Below are 20126 nucleotides of genomic sequence, written 5' to 3' on the forward strand. Positions count from 1 at the left end.
AGCTTTCCTAGAAGATGCGATAAGCTCTCTCCAAACTTCATTCACGGCTCTTTAGTGCTATTGAATCTCCCCGAAGAACGTGTTTTCTCTAAATTACATCTGTATTGTTGCTCTAAAGAGGGCACTTGACGGCCTTGTTTGCTGAATGGTTTTCCTCATCCTTCCTAATGAGCGGGTGGGGCAAGTGGCGATCGTGCTGCCTTTGTGACAGAAGAGTACTTTCTGTGCCCCTTAGTTTCCAGCAGGCACAAGTTGCGGGTGTGCCTGTGTCAGAAGTTTCCATCAGTGGGGCTGTGATGCACTCATTAAACGGGATTTGTCTTTTTTGTTAGCCTTTGGAGCTGAATTGGGTCTAATTACAGTCCAACTTCGATTCTTGTTTTCCTTTTCTCCTTCTGTAGTTGGTCAAGTAAAATTTGGTGCACCCTTGAGGGAAGAGACAGAGCCACATCGTGAGTTTGTGAGTTACAAGCAGCGTGGGCTATGCTCTGCACATTATTCCCTGCAAATGTCTGTGGAGGAGGAGAAATCCAAGACGTGTAGCATACCTCCTTAGTGCTACTGAAGTTGGTAGTGATTTTTCTGACAAGTAACATATTGGTCCTGGATCTTTTGGTGCCATTGCACTATATGCAGCAAGACCCCTTATTTGTGGGCTCTGCCAGGTGTGATGTATGTGCTAAGCAACAGCCCTTGGTCTTCTGGGTTTCCCCTATGCTTTTTACGTCATTGCCAAGTATATCATTCCCTTTAATTATAGAGTTATTTTTTTAATTGTAGAATTACTGTGTAGCTGGGAATGTAATTCCTCTTGTGAAGGCTACAAACTACACGTGAGTGGGATTTCTGGCGTAGGTTTCCTTGTACTGCTCTGTCGTTGTACTAAAATCTCCTTCCCGGTGCCTTGTCCTTTGGTAGTGGGTCAGCTGGCTCTGGGTGTATGAGTTTGTACGTGATCTTGCTCTTCCTCAGCAACGGCTGGACAGGTAGTCTGCAGGTTCTAGTGCCCGTTGGAGACAGAGGAGAATAGCTTACCACATCTCACGTAGGACTTAGGCAGTTGTTTCAGATATGTTATTTAGACCTTGACATGACTGCATACCAACATCATTTCAGAGCCCTGGTTATACAAGTGTTTCTTAAACATGGTAATGAAGTCAGTGTTTCACCGTAAACTCATCACCGTAAACTCCAAAAGATTTTTGAACTGATTCCAAGTTATCCTGGCTTTGCTCCCCTGTTGCATTGTCTGGATTATAAAGAAAATACAATTGGTAGCATCGTATAGTTCAAATTATAATGCTTGGCTCCTTAAGAATTTCATTTATTTCTACAGACACAGACTCATAATTGCAAAGAGATGTTAAGGGAGAAGCTGAAGTTTTAAAAATACTTTTTCTGTTTCTTTCTTGCTTTATCAGTTACTGACCAAACCAAACCAGTTAGCGGACAGCTTCATGGGGCAGAGACGTGTTTTCCTTGCACCTTAGGAACCTGAGTTGCTAAACCGGGGAGAGGGATTTTCTGCAGGGACTAAAGCACAACTTTGGAGAGCACTTCTTTGTCCGGTGTTGTTGGGAGGGAGGAGCAGAGCCTTTTCCTACCTTGTGGGTTAGCAATCAGGACCTTTGCACTTTGGAATGGCAGAAGCCCTTGCTGCTCCAAGAAGGGACTTGAAGGATCCAGATTAATTCTGCTGATAAGGAAATCTCTTAGTATAGTCTGCTCCTGTTGGAGTTTGGGTATTTGAAACCTGTCCAAAGAACTTGCCTCATCTCCCTGCCTGTAGGGAAGATCCCTGATTGCTGGTTTGGATCTTTCTGAAGAGGGCAATTAACTGGTCCACTGCTCCTATCAGAATGAAGCATGCAGTCCTGATCTGTACTTTCCAGATAAAACAGAGCTATGATTTTGAAAATGATGATGTTGGGGTCTAGAGACCAAAGAAAATCTGTAGCTTGTCGTTAGATATAGAACCGATGGACAATTTAAAGTGGCATGTCAAATGCAAACTAGAGATCTGTTCACAGAATGGCTGTTCCAGCAAAGAGCCTTAGCACAAAGCAGGCTGAGGGAGAAGTTTGTAACAACCTACACGCTCTGGGAGAGAAAGTCTTTTAAATGCAAGCGGGAGCAAGAGGTGCCTGTCTGTTCCTGCAGCACTAACAGTGTGGATCCCTTTTCGTTACAGCAGTTCTTCTGACCCTTTTGCTTCTGTCTCACTAAAGCATGCTTAAATTTGATGTTTATAAGGCAAAGGACTGGACCGCTGCAGCATGAGGAGTTATTGGTGGTGGTGCACGGAGATGTGGAACTGGCACATACTTGCCTCTAACTGAGGCAGTTTGTCGCTCATTGCCACAGCTCAGGTGGTGAACAATAATCCATTCTTTTGGTGTGACTCGGTAGTGTCTGGTAATGTGACCGTACCCTTCGCTGTGTTTTACCTCCATCCCCAGAACTGGCTTAACATGGTTTGAGTTTACAACATATACTAACAACTTTTTTTTTAGCAAGAAACTTTCCCTTTGTGTCTACCTGGCTTTCAGTCACAATGTAAATAGCTTGAGTGTCTTGATCTCTGTCTAACAAACAGCCTGGCAGGAGTGATTTTTGGACAATTCAGAAGAAAAATACTACACTGCAAGATCTAACCTGGTATTTTTCATCTTATACCTTTCTTTGTCAGTGTTAGTTTTGTCTTTGTTTTCCTTTTTCAAAGCTCATGTTGTGCCCTGTTGTTGTACTGGTGTTTTCATGTGTGTAAAAGCCATTCAGTATAAGGATGAGTCTAGATGTGTGTTTCTGTAATGTAGGAAGGAATTCTTAGTATGTGCAGTACTGAAAGCATTTCACCCGTATTCATGTTTAGTTGAATCATTTGTATAGAAGGGGCTCAGTATTAGGCACTCATTCTAATTTCTTTATTTAACTGCCTTGCAAAGCATAACTTGTTAATTTTTTTGAAAGTGATTAAAAATAGAAGAGGAAGTCTCTTTGTATTTTTGTTTGGTAGTTCCTTTAAATAGTCGCATGAAAGACTATGAAATTATATAAATGTAAGTCTCTGAATTCTCCAGATGGTAATTATGTGACAGAATGAATATACACTGAATAGCAATAACAGAAAGTGGTGTCCTAAGTGTTTTCAGTGGCATTTGGCATCGTTTACAGTCTGATACATTTTCGACATTTACTGCACTGCTAAAAAAATTGGTTCCTAGCTTTGCAGTGTAGAAATTACCCTAGAAAGAGAGTTTTCTTATTTCTGTGCTCTTTAGGCACTGTGTAGTTCAAAATGTAATGCTTTTAAGTCTTGGACATCTTCATATACTGTTAAAAAAGTTAAAGAAATATTCTGTACTAGATGAAGAGCATTATTCTGCTAACTTTCTTTGATTTGTGAGATGTTTCATAGAAGTGCAGTGAGGGGAACATGGAAGACTGGGGTGCTTGGGAATGTCTTGGTTTGTTTTTCATGTGGTGTTTTTTGTTTTGGATTTGTTTGGGTTTTTTGGCATGAGTTGGCTTGGTGTGACGTGAATCTGCCAATACCATAGTTACTGAGAGCTTAGACTGTCTTCCCCGTTCGTGGAAGGAATTTCCTGTATTGCTTGATTATAAGAATGATTCATAAATTGTGTTGAGATGAGTAGCTTAGATTTCTCTGTACGCGGTTGGAGCACCTCCATCGTGTGCAATTGCTCTGGTTTGGGGAGTGTGGTTTTAGTTTTTCGGTTTGGTTTTCTTTTGGTTTCATCTTTTCAGTTTAACGCTTTTTAAAATCTGCCTTTTTCAGGATACTTTCAGTGTTTGTCGCATGTCTTGCTAGCCTGGTATCTGGGGGTCTGAGAGACAGCTGAGAACATGCCTCCTAACTGGACTGTCCTTTCCCATCCTTCTTTTGCCCCATGCTGTTCAGTACCCTCTTCAAAAATTATTACTATGACCAAGCTTATAAAGTACTGTTGTTGTCCCATTCGTGGGAGGGTTTTTAAAGTCAATCGACAGCACTTTCTGTGTTTCACTGCTTTCTTCACAACCTCCTGTGCTCATTGTGAATCAAAGAGGAGAATTCTGGTTTGGTGGCAATGCTTCACCCGTTTGTGAGGTTTTTCCAGTAAGACCTAATCCTTCTTGAAACTAGGAGAACTATTTAGTAGTTGGTTCCTTCTTCTGTTGTGGACCAGCACACACTGATCAGACTTTCTCTCTCTGTCTCTGTCCTTCCCCCACTCCCCGCTCCTGCTCTGACAGTATTGGCTTCGGCTACGTTCAGTGAGAAAAGTGATATGTGGATTTTTCAAACATCATCAAGAGGAAAAAACTACTTTTTCAGAAGCATAATATATCACCTACTACTGTTGGGGTCTTTCCCATGCTATTCTACTGGGTTTATAAAACACCTTATGAGCAGCAACTCTTTTGCGGAGCTACGTGTTTCTAAGATCGTGCCCCAAAAAAATCATCAGAAATTGAGACATATTTGGGGCATCATGAGTCATAAAAGGTATACAGTCGAGGTTGGGAGCAAATCTGGGGAGTGCGTGAGAGTTTTTTTACTTACTACCTCGCATTTGGCACAGCTGGATGGATCATATGGCAGCTTATGCAGTCACCATGCACATTACCTTTTAAAAACTTGACAGCTACGATGTAGTTACCCTTAAAAAGCATTCCTCTCCTTTTCCTCTTCCCCCTCCCTCTGCATCTGTGCTCCTGAAACAGCTACCTGGATCTGCCAGAAGGACGGAGAAATTCAGTAAAGGTCTTGTTTGCAGGGAAAATTCCGTGTCCAAACCCCAGTATTCCTTCATGCAAATGGCAAACAGACAAGAACAAGATAGTACTCCTCTTTGACCTTCTACAAATATACCCCTTTGATTCATATCTAAAGACAGAATAATAGAATATTGTGCTCTAGGTACAGAGCTCTTCTCTTTTTCAGGATAGGTCTTTTTTAGTTTTTCTGCACCTAGACAACAAGTTTCTGAGGAACTTACTAACTTGGGCACCTTCCGCCGTTTGAGATTGTCTTCCCTGCACATTAGACTTCACATAGGGTATACCTCAAACAAATGCTTCTCCCATATTTTTCCCTGTCTTTCTGTGTACTTTAAAAGCATTTGTTTGGATACAGACTCAAATAAGTGGGAGAGCTGAGCATTGCATTTGCAGTGAGCTCAGTAAATGGTTTAGATCAAAGTAATCTTCTGCAAAAATATGTGCACCTTTGCTCTGGAACAATTTTTGAGTTTTATGCTGTTGATCCTGGGAGAAGCACCTGAAAATCCAATGGCTAACGACATGTATGAGTGTTCATCTTGTATTGCGGCAGCCACCACGATGACAGTCTCGGGAACCTACCTGAGCTGGTGTGGTAGGACCCAATTTCTGTCAGTTGAAATGTTTTTGCTATAATTAAGCCTATGTTCAGAAGCAGTCTCAAGTACGTGACATGCTGAGGAAGAACGTGCAGCTTCTTTCAGGTCCTTGTTTCCACCAGGTCGGTTCCCCATTTGGGTTCCCTGTGTGGCGTTGCAATGGCTGTGTCAGTGTGGTGGAGGGAGGTGCGTGGGGTAGAGAGAAGGCGGGAGTAAGGGCTCTTAAACCCAGCTTCTGCAGAGCTGTTGCTGGATGTGTAAGTGCATCCACCTCCCAGAGGTGACGTGTTGTACACAGCAGTGCTGGGGTCAGCCCAGGGGAATCTGTACGAGATTTTGGCTTCTAGCCCCAGAAGCCCCATTTCTGAGCAACAGAGCTTATTGTTGTTCTGATTCAAAACAAAACTTGTTTAGCCTACTAAAACTTGCAACGTACACAGCCTCTCCTGCTCAATCTGGCGAGAGCTCAACACCGAAATTGCAAACGTCCAGCGATTGCTCCTACACTAAAGGTGCCAGCCCTGAAAGCTCTTGCTAGTCCTCATCTCCCACTGGTAACCTCTCAAACGAACCACAAACACTTGGGCTCTGAACTTGTTTAGGCTACTAAAACTTCCAACGTACACAGCCTCTCCTGCTCAATCTGGCCAGAGCTCAACACCGATATTGTGAACGTCCAGGGATTGCTCCTACACTAAAGGTGCCAGCCCTGAAAGCTCTTGCTGGTCCTCATCTCCCACTGGTAACCTCTCAAACGAACCACAAACACTTGGCCTCTGAACTTGTTTAGCCTACTAAAACTTCCAACGAACACAGCCTCTCCTGCTCAATCTGGCCAGAGCTCAACACCGAAATTGCGAACGTCCAGCGATTGCTCCTACACTAAAGGTGCCAGCCCTGAAAGCTCTTGCTGGTCCTCATCTCCCACTGGTAACCTCTCAAACGAACCACAAACACTTGGCCTCTGAACTTGTTTAGCCTACTAAAACTTCCAATGTACACAGCCTCTCCTGCACAATCTGGCCAGAGCTCAACACCGAAATTGTGAACGTCCAGCGATTGCTCCTACACTAAAGGTGCCAGCCCTGAAAGCTCTTGATGGTCCTCATCTCCCACTGGTAACCTCTCAAACGAACCACAAACACTTGGGCTCTGAACTTGGTTAGCCTACTAAAACTTCCAACGTACACAGCCTCTCCTGCTCAATCTGGCCAGAGCTCAACACCGAAATTGCGAACGTCCAGCGATTGCTCCTACACTAAAGGTGCCAGCCCTGAAAGCTCTTGCTGGTCCTCATCTCCCACTGGTAACCTCTCAAACGAACCACAAACACTTGGCCTCTGAACTTGTTTAGCCTACTAAAACTTCCAACGTACACAGCCTCTCCTGCCCAATCTGGCCAAAATTCAACACCGAAATTGCGAACGTCCAGCGATTGCTCCTACACTAAAGGTGCCAGCCCTGAAAGCTCTTGCTGGTCCTCATCTCCCACTGGTAACCTCTCAAACGAACCACAAACACTTGGGCTCTGAACTTGTTTAGGCTACTAAAACTTCCAACGCACACAGCCTCTCCTGCTCAATCTGGCCAAAATTCAACACCAAAATTGTGAACGTCCAGGGATTGCTCCTACACTAAAGGTGCCAGCCCTGAAAGCTCTTGCTGGTCCTCATCTCCCACTGGTAACCTCTCAAATGAACAACAAACACTTGGGCTCTGAACTTGTTTAGCCTACTAAAACTGCCAACGTACACAGCCTCTCCTGCTAAATCTGGCCAGAGCTCAACACCGAAATTGCGAACGTCCAGCGATTGCTCCTACACTAAAGGTGCCAGCCCTGAAAGCTCTTGCTGGTCCTCATCTCCCACTGGTAACCTCTCAAACGAACCACAAACACTTGGGCTCTGAACTTGTTTAGCCTACTAAAACTTCCAACGTACACAGCCTCTCCTGCTCAATCTGGCCAGAGCTCAACACTGAAATTGCGAACGTCCAGCGATTGCTCCTACACTAAAGGTGCCAGCCCTGAAAGCTCTTGCTGGTCCTCATCTCCCACTGGTAACCTCTCAAACGAACCACAAACACTTGGGCTCTGAACTTGTTTAGCCTACTAAAACTTCCAATGTACACAGCCTCTCCTGTTCAATCTGGCCAAAATTCAACACCGAAATTGCGAACGTCCAGCGATTGCTCCTACACTAAAGGTGCCAGCCCTGAAAGCTCTTGCTGGTCCTCATCTCCCACTGGTAACCTCTCAAACGAACCACAAACACTTGGCCTCTGAACTTGTTTAGCCTACTAAAACTTCCAATGTACACAGCCTCTCCTGCTCAATCTGGGCAGAGCTCAACACCGAAATTGCGAACGTCCAGCGATTGCTCCTACACTAAAGGTGCCAGCCCTGAAAGCTCTTGCTGGTCCTCATCTCCCACTGGTAACCTCTCAAACGAACCCAAACACTTGGGCTCTGAACTTGTTTAGCCTACTAAAACTTCCAACGTACACAGCCTCTCCTGCTCAATCTGCCCAAAATTCAACACCGAAATTGTGAACGTCCAGGGATTGCTCCTACACTAAAGGTGCCAGCCCTGAAAGCTCTTGCTGGTCCTCATCTCCCACTGGTAACCTCTCAAACGAACCACAAACACCTGGGCTCTGAGCATGTTTAGCCTACTAAAACTTCCAATGTACACAGCCTCTCCTGCTCAATCTGGCCAAAATTCAATACCGAAATTGCGAACGTCCAGCGATTGCTCCTACACTAAAGGTGCCAGCCCTGAAAGCTCTTGCTGGTCCTCATCTCCCACTGGTAACCTCTCAAACGAACCACAAACACTTGGCCTCTGAACTTGTTTAGCCTACTAAAACTTCCAACGTACACAGCCTCTCCTGCTCAATCTGACCAAAATTCAACACCGAAATTGCGAACGTCCAGCGATTGCTCCTACACTAAAGGTGCCAGCCCTGAAAGCTCTTGCTGGTCCTCATCTCCCACTGGTAACCTCTCAAACGAACCACAAACACTTGGGCTCTGAACTTGTTTAGGCTACTAAAACTTCCAACGTACACTCCCTCTCCTGCTCAATCTGGCCAGAGCTCAACACCGAAATTGTGAACGTCCAGCGATTGCTCCTACACTAAAGGTGCCAGCCCTGAGAGCTCTTGCTGGTCCTCATCTCCCAGTGGTAACCTCTCAAACGAACCACAAACACTTGGGCTCGGAACTTGTTTAGCCTAGTAAAACTTCCAACGTACACTGCCTCTCCTGCTCAATCTGGCCAAAATTCAACACCGAAATTGCGAACGTCCAGCGATTGCTCCTACACTAAAGGTGCCAGCCCTGAAAGCTCTTGCTGGTCCTCATCTCCCACTGGTAACCTCTCAAATGAACCACAAACACTTGGCCTCTGAACTTGTTTAGGCTACTAAAACTTCCAACGTACACTGCCTCTCCTGCTCAATCTGGCCAGAGCTCAACACCGAAATTGCGAACGTCCAGCGATTGCTCCTACACTAAAGGTGCCAGCCCTGAAAGCTCTTGCTGGTCCTCATCTCCCACTGGTAACCTCTCAAACGAACCACAAACACTTGGGCTCGGAACTTGTTTAGACACTCAAAGGTCCAGACGTATCATCGCTTCCTTTCGCTAATTCATGTCAGAGCTGAACACCGAAATTGCGAACGTCCAGCGATTGCTCCTACACTAAAGGTGCCAGCCCTGAAAGCTCTTGCTTGTCCTCATCTCCCACTGGAAACCTCTCAAACGAACCACAAACACTTGGCCTCTGAACTTGTTTAGCCTACTAAAACTTCCAACGTACACAGCCTCTCCTGCTCAATCTGGGCAGAGCTCAACACCGAAATTGCGAACGTCCAGCGATTGCTCCTACACTAAAGGTGCCAGCCCTGAAAGCTCTTGCTGGTCCTCATCTCCCACTGGTAACCTCTCAAACGAACCACAAACACTTGGCCTCTGAACTTGTTTAGCCTACTAAAACTTCCAATGTACACAGCCTCTCCTGCTCAATCTGGGCAGAGCTCAACACCGAAATTGCGAACGTCCAGCGATTGCTCCTACACTAAAGGTGCCAGCCCTGAAAGCTCTTGCTGGTCCTCATCTCCCACTGGTAACCTCTCAAACGAACCACAAACACTTGGGCTCTGAACTTGTTTAGCCTACTAAAACTTCCAATGTACACAGCCTCTCCTGCTCAATCTGGCCAAAATTCAATACCGAAATTGCGAACGTCCAGCGATTGCTCCTACACTAAAGGTGCCAGCCCTGAAAGCTCTTGCTGGTCCTCATCTCCCACTGGTAACCTCTCAAACGAACCACAAACACTTGGCCTCTGAACTTGTTTAGCCTACTAAAACTTCCAACGTACACAGCCTCTCCTGCTCAATCTGACCAAAATTCAACACCGAAATTGCGAACGTCCAGCGATTGCTCCTACACTAAAGGTGCCAGCCCTGAAAGCTCTTGCTGGTCCTCATCTCCCACTGGTAACCTCTCAAACGAACCACAAACACTTGGCCTCTGAACTTGTTTAGGCTACTGAAACTTCCAACGTACACTCCCTCTCCTGCTCAATCTGGCCAGAGCTCAACACCGAAATTGTGAACGTCCAGGGATTGCTCCTACACTAAAGGTGCCAGCCCTGAAAGCTCTTGCTGGTCCTCATCTCCCACTGGTAACCTCTCAAACGAACCACAAACACTTGGCCTCTGAACTTGTTTAGCCTAGTAAAACTTCCAACGTACACAGCCTCTCCTGCTCAATCTGGCCAAAATTCAACACCGAAATTGCGAACGTCCAGCGATTGCTCCTACACTAAAGGTGCCAGCCCTGAAAGCTCTTGCTGGTCCTCATCTCCCACTGGTAACCTCTCAAACGAACCACAAACACTTGGCCTCTGAACTTGTTTAGGCTACTAAAACTTCCAACGTACACTGCCTCTCATGCTCAATCTGGCCAGAGCTCAACACCGAAATTGCGAACGTCCAGCAATTGCTCCTACACTAAAGGTGCCAGCCCTGAAAGCTCTTGCTGGTCCTCATCTCCCACTGGTAACCTCTCAAACGAACCACAAACACTTGGGCTCTGAACTTGTTTAGACACTCAAAGGTCCAGACGTATCATCGCTTCCTTTCGCTAATTCATGTCAGAGCTGAACACCGAAATTGCGAACGTCCAGCGATTGCTCCTACACTAAAGGTGCCAGCCCTGAAAGCTCTTGCTTGTCCTCATCTCCCACTGGAAACCTCTCAAACGAACCACAAACACTTGGGCTCTGAACTTGTTTAGCCTACTAAAACTTCCAACGTACACAGCCTCTCCTGCTCAATCTGGCCAGAGCTCAACACCGAAATTGCGAACGTCCAGCGATTGCTCCTACACTAAAGGTGCCAGCCCTGAAAGCTCTTGCTGGTCCTCATCTCCCACTGGTAACCTCTCAAACGAACCACAAACACTTGGCCTCTGAACTTGTTTAGCCTACTAAAACTTCCAATGTACACAGCCTCTCCTGCTCAATCTGGGCAGAGCTCAACACCGAAATTGCGAACGTCCAGCGATTGCTCCTACACTAAAGGTGCCAGCCCTGAAAGCTCTTGCTGGTCCTCATCTCCCACTGGTAACCTCTCAAACGAACCACAAACACTTGGGCTCTGAACTTGTTTAGGCTACTAAAACTTCCAATGTACACAGCCTCTCCTGCTCAATCTGGCCAAAATTCAACACCGAAATTGCGAACGTCCAGCGATTGCTCCTACACTAAAGGTGCCAGCCCTGAAAGCTCTTGCTGGTCCTCATCTCCCACTGGTAACCTCTCAAACGAACCACAAACACTTGGCCTCTGAACTTGTTTAGGCTACTAAAACTTCCAACATACACAGCCTCTCCTGCTCAATCTGGCCAGAGCTCAACACCGAAATTGCGAACGTCCAGCGATTGCTCCTACACTAAAGGTGCCAGCCCTGAGAGCTCTTGCTGGTCCTCATCTCCCACTGGTAACCTCTCAAACGAACCACAAACACTTGGGCTCTGAACTTGTTTAGACACTCAAAGGTCCAGACGTATCATCGCTTCCTTTCGCTAATTCATGTCAGAGCTGAACACCGAAATTGCGAACGTCCAGCGATTGCTCCTACACTAAAGGTGCCAGCCCTGAAAGCTCTTGCTTGTCCTCATCTCCCACTGGAAACCTCTCAAACGAACCACAAACACTTGGCCTCTGAACTTGTTTAGCCTACTAAAACTTCCAACGTACACAGCCTCTCCTGCTCAATCTGACCAAAATTCAACACCGAAATTGCGAACGTCCAGCGATTGCTCCTACACTAAAGGTGCCAGCCCTGAAAGCTCTTGCTGGTCCTCATCTCCCACTGGTAACCTCTCAAACGAACCACAAACACTTGGGCTCTGAACTTGTTTAGGCTACTGAAACTTCCAACGTACACTCCCTCTCCTGCTCAATCTGGCCAGAGCTCAACACCGAAATTGTGAACGTCCAGGGATTGCTCCTACACTAAAGGTGCCAGCCCTGAGAGCTCTTGCTGGTCCTCATCTCCCACTGGTAACCTCTCAAACGAACCACAAACACTTGGGCTCGGAACTTGTTTAGCCTACTAAAACTTCCAACGTACACAGCCTCTCCTGCTCAATCTGGCCAAAATTCAACACCGAAATTGCGAACGTCCAGCGATTGCTCCTACACTAAAGGTGCCAGCCCTGAAAGCTCTTGCTGGTCCTCATCTCCCACTGGTAACCTCTCAAACGAACCACAAACACTTGGCCTCTGAACTTGTTTAGGCTACTAAAACTTCCAACGTACACTGCCTCTCCTGCTCAATCTGGCCAGAGCTCAACACCGAAATTGCGAACGTCCAGCAATTGCTCCTACACTAAAGGTGCCAGCCCTGAAAGCTCTTGCTGGTCCTCATCGCCCACTGGTAACCTCTCAAACGAACCACAAACACTTGGGCCCTGAACTTGTTTAGACACTCAAAGGTCCAGACGTATCATCGCTTCCTTTCGCTAATTCATGTCAGAGCTGAACACCGAAATTGCGAACGTCCAGCGATTGCTCCTACACTAAAGGCGCCAGCCCTGAAAGCTCTTGCTTGTCCTCATCTCCCACTGGAAACCTCTCAAACGAACCACAAACACTTGGGCTCTGAACTTGTTTAGCCTACTAAAACTTCCAACGTACACAGCCTCTCCTGCTCAATCTGGCCAGAGCTCAACACCGAAATTGCGAACGTCCAGCGATTGTTCCTACACTAAAGGTGCCAGCCCTGAAAGCTCTTGCTGGTCCTCATCTCCCACTGGTAACCTCTCAAACGAACCACAAACACTTGGCCTCTGAACTTGTTTAGCCTACTAAAACTTCCAATGTACACAGCCTCTCCTGCTCAATCTGGGCAGAGCTCAACACCGAAATTGCGAACGTCCAGCGATTGCTCCTACACTAAAGGTGCCAGCCCTGAAAGCTCTTGCTGGTCCTCATCTCCCACTGGTAACCTCTCAAACGAACCACAAACACTTGGGCTCTGAACTTGTTTAGGCTACTAAAACTTCCAATGTACACAGCCTCTCCTGCTCAATCTGGCCAAAATTCAACACCGAAATTGCGAACGTCCAGCGATTGCTCCTACACTAAAGGTGCCAGCCCTGAAAGCTCTTGCTGGTCCTCATCTCCCACTGGTAACCTCTCAAACGAACCACAAACACTTGGCCTCTGAACTTGTTTAGGCTACTAAAACTTCCAACGTACACAGCCTCTCCTGCTCAATCTGGCCAGAGCTCAACACCGAAATTGCGAACGTCCAGCGATTGCTCCTACACTAAAGGTGCCAGCCCTGAGAGCTCTTGCTGGTCCTCATCTCCCACTGGTAACCTCTCAAACGAACCACAAACACTTGGGCTCTGAACTTGTTTAGACACTCAAAGGTCCAGACGTATCATCGCTTCCTTTCGCTAATTCATGTCAGAGCTGAACACCGAAATTGCGAACGTCCAGCGATTGCTCCTACACTAAAGGTGCCAGCCCTGAAAGCTCTTGCTTGTCCTCATCTCCCACTGGAAACCTCTCAAACGAACCACAAACACTTGGCCTCTGAACTTGTTTAGCCTACTAAAACTTCCAACGTACACAGCCTCTCCTGCTCAATCTGGCCAGAGCTCAACACCGAAATTGCGAACGTCCAGCGATTGCTCCTACACTAAAGGTGCCAGCCCTGAAAGCTCTTGCTGGTCCTCATCTCCCACTGGTAACCTCTCAAACGAACCACAAACACTTGGCCTCTGAACTTGTTTAGCCTACTAAAACTTCCAATGTACACAGCCTCTCCTGCTCAATCTGGGCAGAGCTCAACACCGAAATTGCGAACGTCCAGCGATTGCTCCTACACTAAAGGTGCCAGCCCTGAAAGCTCTTGCTGGTCCTCATCTCCCACTGGTAACCTCTCAAACGAACCACAAACACTTGGGCTCTGAACTTGTTTAGACACTCAAAGGTCCAGACGTATCATCGCTTCCTTTCGCTAATTCATGTCAGAGCTGAACACCGAAATTGCGAACGTCCAGCGATTGCTCCTACACTAAAGGTGCCAGCCCTGAAAGCTCTTGCTTGTCCTCATCTCCCACTGGAAACCTCTCAAACGAACCACAAACACTTGGCCTCTGAACTTGTTTAGCCTACTAAAACTTCCAACGTACACAGCCTCTCCTGCTCAATCTGGCCAGAGCTCAACACCGAAATTGCGAACGTCCAGCGATTGCTCCTACACTAAAGGTGCCAGCCCTGAAAGCTCTTGCTGGTCCTCATCTCCCACTGGTAACCTCTCAAACGAACCACAAACACTTGGCCTCTGAACTTGTTTAGCCTACTAAAACTTCCAATGTACACAGCCTCTCCTGCTCAATCTGGGCAGAGCTCAACACCGAAATTGCGAACGTCCAGCGATTGCTCCTACACTAAAGGTGCCAGCCCTGAAAGCTCTTGCTGGTCCTCATCTCCCACTGGTAACCTCTCAAACGAACCACAAACACTTGGGCTCTGAACTTGTTTAGCCTACTAAAACTTCCAATGTACACAGCCTCTCCTGCTCAATCTGGCCAAAATTCAATACCGAAATTGCGAACGTCCAGCGATTGCTCCTACACTAAAGGTGCCAGCCCTGAAAGCTCTTGCTGGTCCTCATCTCCCACTGGTAACCTCTCAAACGAACCACAAACACTTGGCCTCTGAACTTGTTTAGCCTACTAAAACTTCCAACGTACACAGCCTCTCCTGCTCAATCTGACCAAAATTCAACACCGAAATTGCGAACGTCCAGCGATTGCTCCTACACTAAAGGTGCCAGCCCTGAAAGCTCTTGCTGGTCCTCATCTCCCACTGGTAACCTCTCAAACGAACCACAAACACTTGGCCTCTGAACTTGTTTAGGCTACTGAAACTTCCAACGTACACTCCCTCTCCTGCTCAATCTGGCCAGAGCTCAACACCGAAATTGTGAACGTCCAGGGATTGCTCCTACACTAAAGGTGCCAGCCCTGAGAGCTCTTGCTGGTCCTCATCTCCCACTGGTAACCTCTCAAACGAACCACAAACACTTGGGCTCGGAACTTGTTTAGCCTAGTAAAACTTCCAACGTACACAGCCTCTCCTGCTCAATCTGGCCAAAATTCAACACCGAAATTGCGAACGTCCAGCGATTGCTCCTACACTAAAGGTGCCAGCCCTGAAAGCTCTTGCTGGTCCTCATCTCCCACTGGTAACCTCTCAAACGAACCACAAACACTTGGCCTCTGAACTTGTTTAGGCTACTAAAACTTCCAACGTACACTGCCTCTCCTGCTCAATCTGGCCAGAGCTCAACACCGAAATTGCGAACGTCCAGCAATTGCTCCTACACTAAAGGTGCCAGCCCTGAAAGCTCTTGCTGGTCCTCATCTCCCACTGGTAACCTCTCAAACGAACCACAAACACTTGGGCTCTGAACTTGTTTAGACACTCAAAGGTCCAGACGTATCATCGCTTCCTTTCGCTAATTCATGTCAGAGCTGAACACCGAAATTGCGAACGTCCAGCGATTGCTCCTACACTAAAGGTGCCAGCCCTGAAAGCTCTTGCTTGTCCTCATCTCCCACTGGAAACCTCTCAAACGAACCACAAACACTTGGGCTCTGAACTTGTTTAGCCTACTAAAACTTCCAACGTACACAGCCTCTCCTGCTCAATCTGGCCAGAGCTCAACACCGAAATTGCGAACGTCCAGCGATTGCTCCTACACTAAAGGTGCCAGCCCTGAAAGCTCTTGCTGGTCCTCATCTCCCACTGGTAACCTCTCAAACGAACCACAAACACTTGGCCTCTGAACTTGTTTAGCCTACTAAAACTTCCAATGTACACAGCCTCTCCTGCTCAATCTGGGCAGAGCTCAACACCGAAATTGCGAACGTCCAGCGATTGCTCCTACACTAAAGGTGCCAGCCCTGAAAGCTCTTGCTGGTCCTCATCTCCCACTGGTAACCTCTCAAACGAACCACAAACACTTGGGCTCTGAACTTGTTTAGACTACTAAAACTTCCAATGTACACAGCCTCTCCTGCTCAATCTGGCCAAAATTCAACACCGAAATTGCGAACGTCCAGCGATTGCTCCTACACTAAAGGTGCCAGCCCTGAAAGCTCTTGCTGGTCCTCATCTCCCACTGGTAACCTCTCAAACGAACCACAAACACTTGGCCTCTGAACTTGTTTAGACTACTAAAACTTCCAACGTACACAGCCTCTCCTGCTCAATCTGGCCAGAGCTCAACACCGAAATTGCGAACGTCCAGCGATTGCTCCTACACTAAAGGTGCCAGCCCTGAGAGCTCTTGCTGGTCCTCATCTCCCACTGGTAACCTCTCAAACGAACCACAAACACTTGGCCTCTGAACTTGTTTAGCCTACTAAAACTTCCAACGTACTCAGCCTCTCCTGCTCAATCTGGCCAAAATTCAACACCGAAATTGCGAACGTCCAGCGATTGCTCCTACACTAAAGGTGCCAGCCCTGAAAGCTCTTGCTGGTCCTCATCTCCCACTGGTAACCTCTCAAATGAACCACAAACACTTGGCCTCTGAACTTGTTTAGCCTACTAAAACTTCCAACGTACACAGCCTCTCCTGCTCAATCTGGCCAGAGCTCAACACCGAAATTGCGAACGTCCAGCGATTGCTCCTACACTAAAGGTGCCAGCCCTGAAAGCTCTTGCTGGTCCTCATCTCCCACTGGTAACCTCTCAAACGAACCACAAACACTTGGCCTCTGAACTTGTTTAGGCTACTAAAACTTCCAACGTACACTGCCTCTCCTGCTCAATCTGGCCAGAGCTCAACACCGAAATTGCGAACGTCCAGCAATTGCTCCTACACTAAAGGTGCCAGCCCTGAAAGCTCTTGCTGGTCCTCATCTCCCACTGGTAACCTCTCAAACGAACCACAAACACTTGGGCTCTGAACTTGTTTAGACACTCAAAGGTCCAGACGTATCATCGCTTCCTTTCGCTAATTCATGTCAGAGCTGAACACCGAAATTGCGAACGTCCAGCGATTGCTCCTACACTAAAGGTGCCAGCCCTGAAAGCTCTTGCTTGTCCTCATCTCCCACTGGAAACCTCTCAAACGAACCACAAACACTTGGCCTCTGAACTTGTTTAGCCTACTAAAACTTCCAACGTACACAGCCTCTTCTGCTCAATCTGGCCAGAGCTCAACACCGAAATTGCGAACGTCCAGCGATTGCTCCTACACTAAAGGTGCCAGCCCTGAAAGCTCTTGCTGGTCCTCATCTCCCACTGCTAACCTCTCAAACGAACCACAAACACTTGGCCTCTGAACTTGTTTAGCCTACTAAAACTTCCAATGTACACAGCCTCTCCTGCTCAATCTGGGCAGAGCTCAACACCGAAATTGCGAACGTCCAGCGATTGCTCCTACACTAAAGGTGCCAGCCCTGAAAGCTCTTGCTGGTCCTCATCTCCCACTGGTAACCTCTCAAACGAACCACAAACACTTGGGCTCTGAACTTGTTTAGCCTACTAAAACTTCCAATGTACACAGCCTCTCCTGCTCAATCTGGCCAAAATTCAACACCGAAATTGCGAACGTCCAGCGATTGCTCCTACACTAAAGGTGCCAGCCCTGAAAGCTCTTGCTGGTCCTCATCTCCCACTGGTAACCTCTCAAACGAACCACAAACACTTGGGCTCTGAACTTGTTTAGCCTACTAAAACTTCCAACGTACACAGCCTCTCCTGCTCAATCTGACCAAAATTCAACACCGAAATTGCGAACGTCCAGCGATTGCTCCTACACTAAAGGTGCCAGCCCTGAAAGCTCTTGCTGGTCCTCATCTCCCACTGGTAACCTCTCAAACGAACCACAAACACTTGGGCTCTGAACTTGTTTAGGCTACTGAAACTTCCAACGTACACTCCCTCTCCTGCTCAATCTGGCCAGAGCTCAACACCGAAATTGTGAACGTCCAGGGATTGCTCCTACACTAAAGGTGCCAGCCCTGAGAGCTCTTGCTGGTCCTCATCTCCCACTGGTAACCTCTCAAACGAACCACAAACACTTGGGCTCGGAACTTGTTTAGCCTAGTAAAACTTCCAACGTACACAGCCTCTCCTGCTCAATCTGGCCAAAATTCAACACCGAAATTGCGAACGTCCAGCGATTGCTCCTACACTAAAGGTGCCAGCCCTGAAAGCTCTTGCTGGTCCTCATCTCCCACTGGTAACCTCTCAAACGAACCACAAACACTTGGCCTCTGAACTTGTTTAGGCTACTAAAACTTCCAACGTACACTGCCTCTCCTGCTCAATCTGGCCAGAGCTCAACACCGAAATTGCGAACGTCCAGCAATTGCTCCTACACTAAAGGTGCCAGCCCTGAAAGCTCTTGCTGGTCCTCATCTCCCACTGGTAACCTCTCAAACGAACCACAAACACTTGGGCTCTGAACTTGTTTAGACACTCAAAGGTCCAGACGTATCATCGCTTCCTTTCGCTAATTCATGTCAGAGCTGAACACCGAAATTGCGAACGTCCAGCGATTGCTCCTACACTAAAGGTGCCAGCCCTGAAAGCTCTTGCTTGTCCTCATCTCCCACTGGAAACCTCTCAAACGAACCACAAACACTTGGGCTCTGAACTTGTTTAGCCTACTAAAACTTCCAACGTACACAGCCTCTCCTGCTCAATCTGGCCAGAGCTCAACACCGAAATTGCGAACGTCCAGCGATTGCTCCTACACTAAAGGTGCCAGCCCTGAAAGCTCTTGCTGGTCCTCATCTCCCACTGGTAACCTCTCAAACGAACCACAAACACTTGGCCTCTGAACTTGTTTAGCCTACTAAAACTTCCAATGTACACAGCCTCTCCTGCTCAATCTGGGCAGAGCTCAACACCGAAATTGCGAACGTCCAGCGATTGCTCCTACACTAAAGGTGCCAGCCCTGAAAGCTCTTGCTGGTCCTCATCTCCCACTGGTAACCTCTCAAACGAACCACAAACACTTGGGCTCTGAACTTGTTTAGGCTACTAAAACTTCCAATGTACACAGCCTCTCCTGCTCAATCTGGCCAAAATTCAACACCGAAATTGCGAACGTCCAGCGATTGCTCCTACACTAAAGGTGCCAGCCCTGAAAGCTCTTGCTGGTCCTCATCTCCCACTGGTAACCTCTCAAACGAACCACAAACACTTGGCCTCTGAACTTGTTTAGGCTACTAAAACTTCCAACATACACAGCCTCTCCTGCTCAATCTGGCCAGAGCTCAACACCGAAATTGCGAACGTCCAGCGATTGCTCCTACACTAAAGGTGCCAGCCCTGAGAGCTCTTGCTGGTCCTCATCTCCCACTGGTAACCTCTCAAACGAACCACAAACACTTGGGCTCTGAACTTGTTTAGACACTCAAAGGTCCAGACGTATCATCGCTTCCTTTCGCTAATTCATGTCAGAGCTGAACACCGAAATTGCGAACGTCCAGCGATTGCTCCTACACTAAAGGTGCCAGCCCTGAAAGCTCTTGCTTGTCCTCATCTCCCACTGGAAACCTCTCAAACGAACCACAAACACTTGGGCTCTGAACTTGTTTAGCCTACTAAAACTTCCAACGTACACAGACTCTCCTGCTCAATCTGACCAAAATTCAACACCGAAATTGCGAACGTCCAGCGATTGCTCCTACACTAAAGGTGCCAGCCCTGAAAGCTCTTGCTGGTCCTCATCTCCCACTGGTAACCTCTCAAACGAACCACAAACACTTGGGCTCTGAACTTGTTTAGGCTACTGAAACTTCCAACGTACACTCCCTCTCCTGCTCAATCTGGCCAGAGCTCAACACCGAAATTGTGAACGTCCAGGGATTGCTCCTACACTAAAGGTGCCAGCCCTGAGAGCTCTTGCTGGTCCTCATCTCCCACTGGTAACCTCTCAAACGAACCACAAACACTTGGGCTCGGAACTTGTTTAGCCTACTAAAACTTCCAACGTACACAGCCTCTCCTGCTCAATCTGGCCAAAATTCAACACCGAAATTGCGAACGTCCAGCGATTGCTCCTACACTAAAGGTGCCAGCCCTGAAAGCTCTTGCTGGTCCTCATCTCCCACTGGTAACCTCTCAAACGAACCACAAACACTTGGCCTCTGAACTTGTTTAGGCTACTAAAACTTCCAACGTA

The sequence above is a fragment of the Gavia stellata genome, unplaced genomic scaffold (genome assembly GCF_030936135.1).
Source record: "Gavia stellata isolate bGavSte3 unplaced genomic scaffold, bGavSte3.hap2 HAP2_SCAFFOLD_421, whole genome shotgun sequence".
NCBI lineage: Eukaryota > Metazoa > Chordata > Aves > Gaviiformes > Gaviidae > Gavia > Gavia stellata.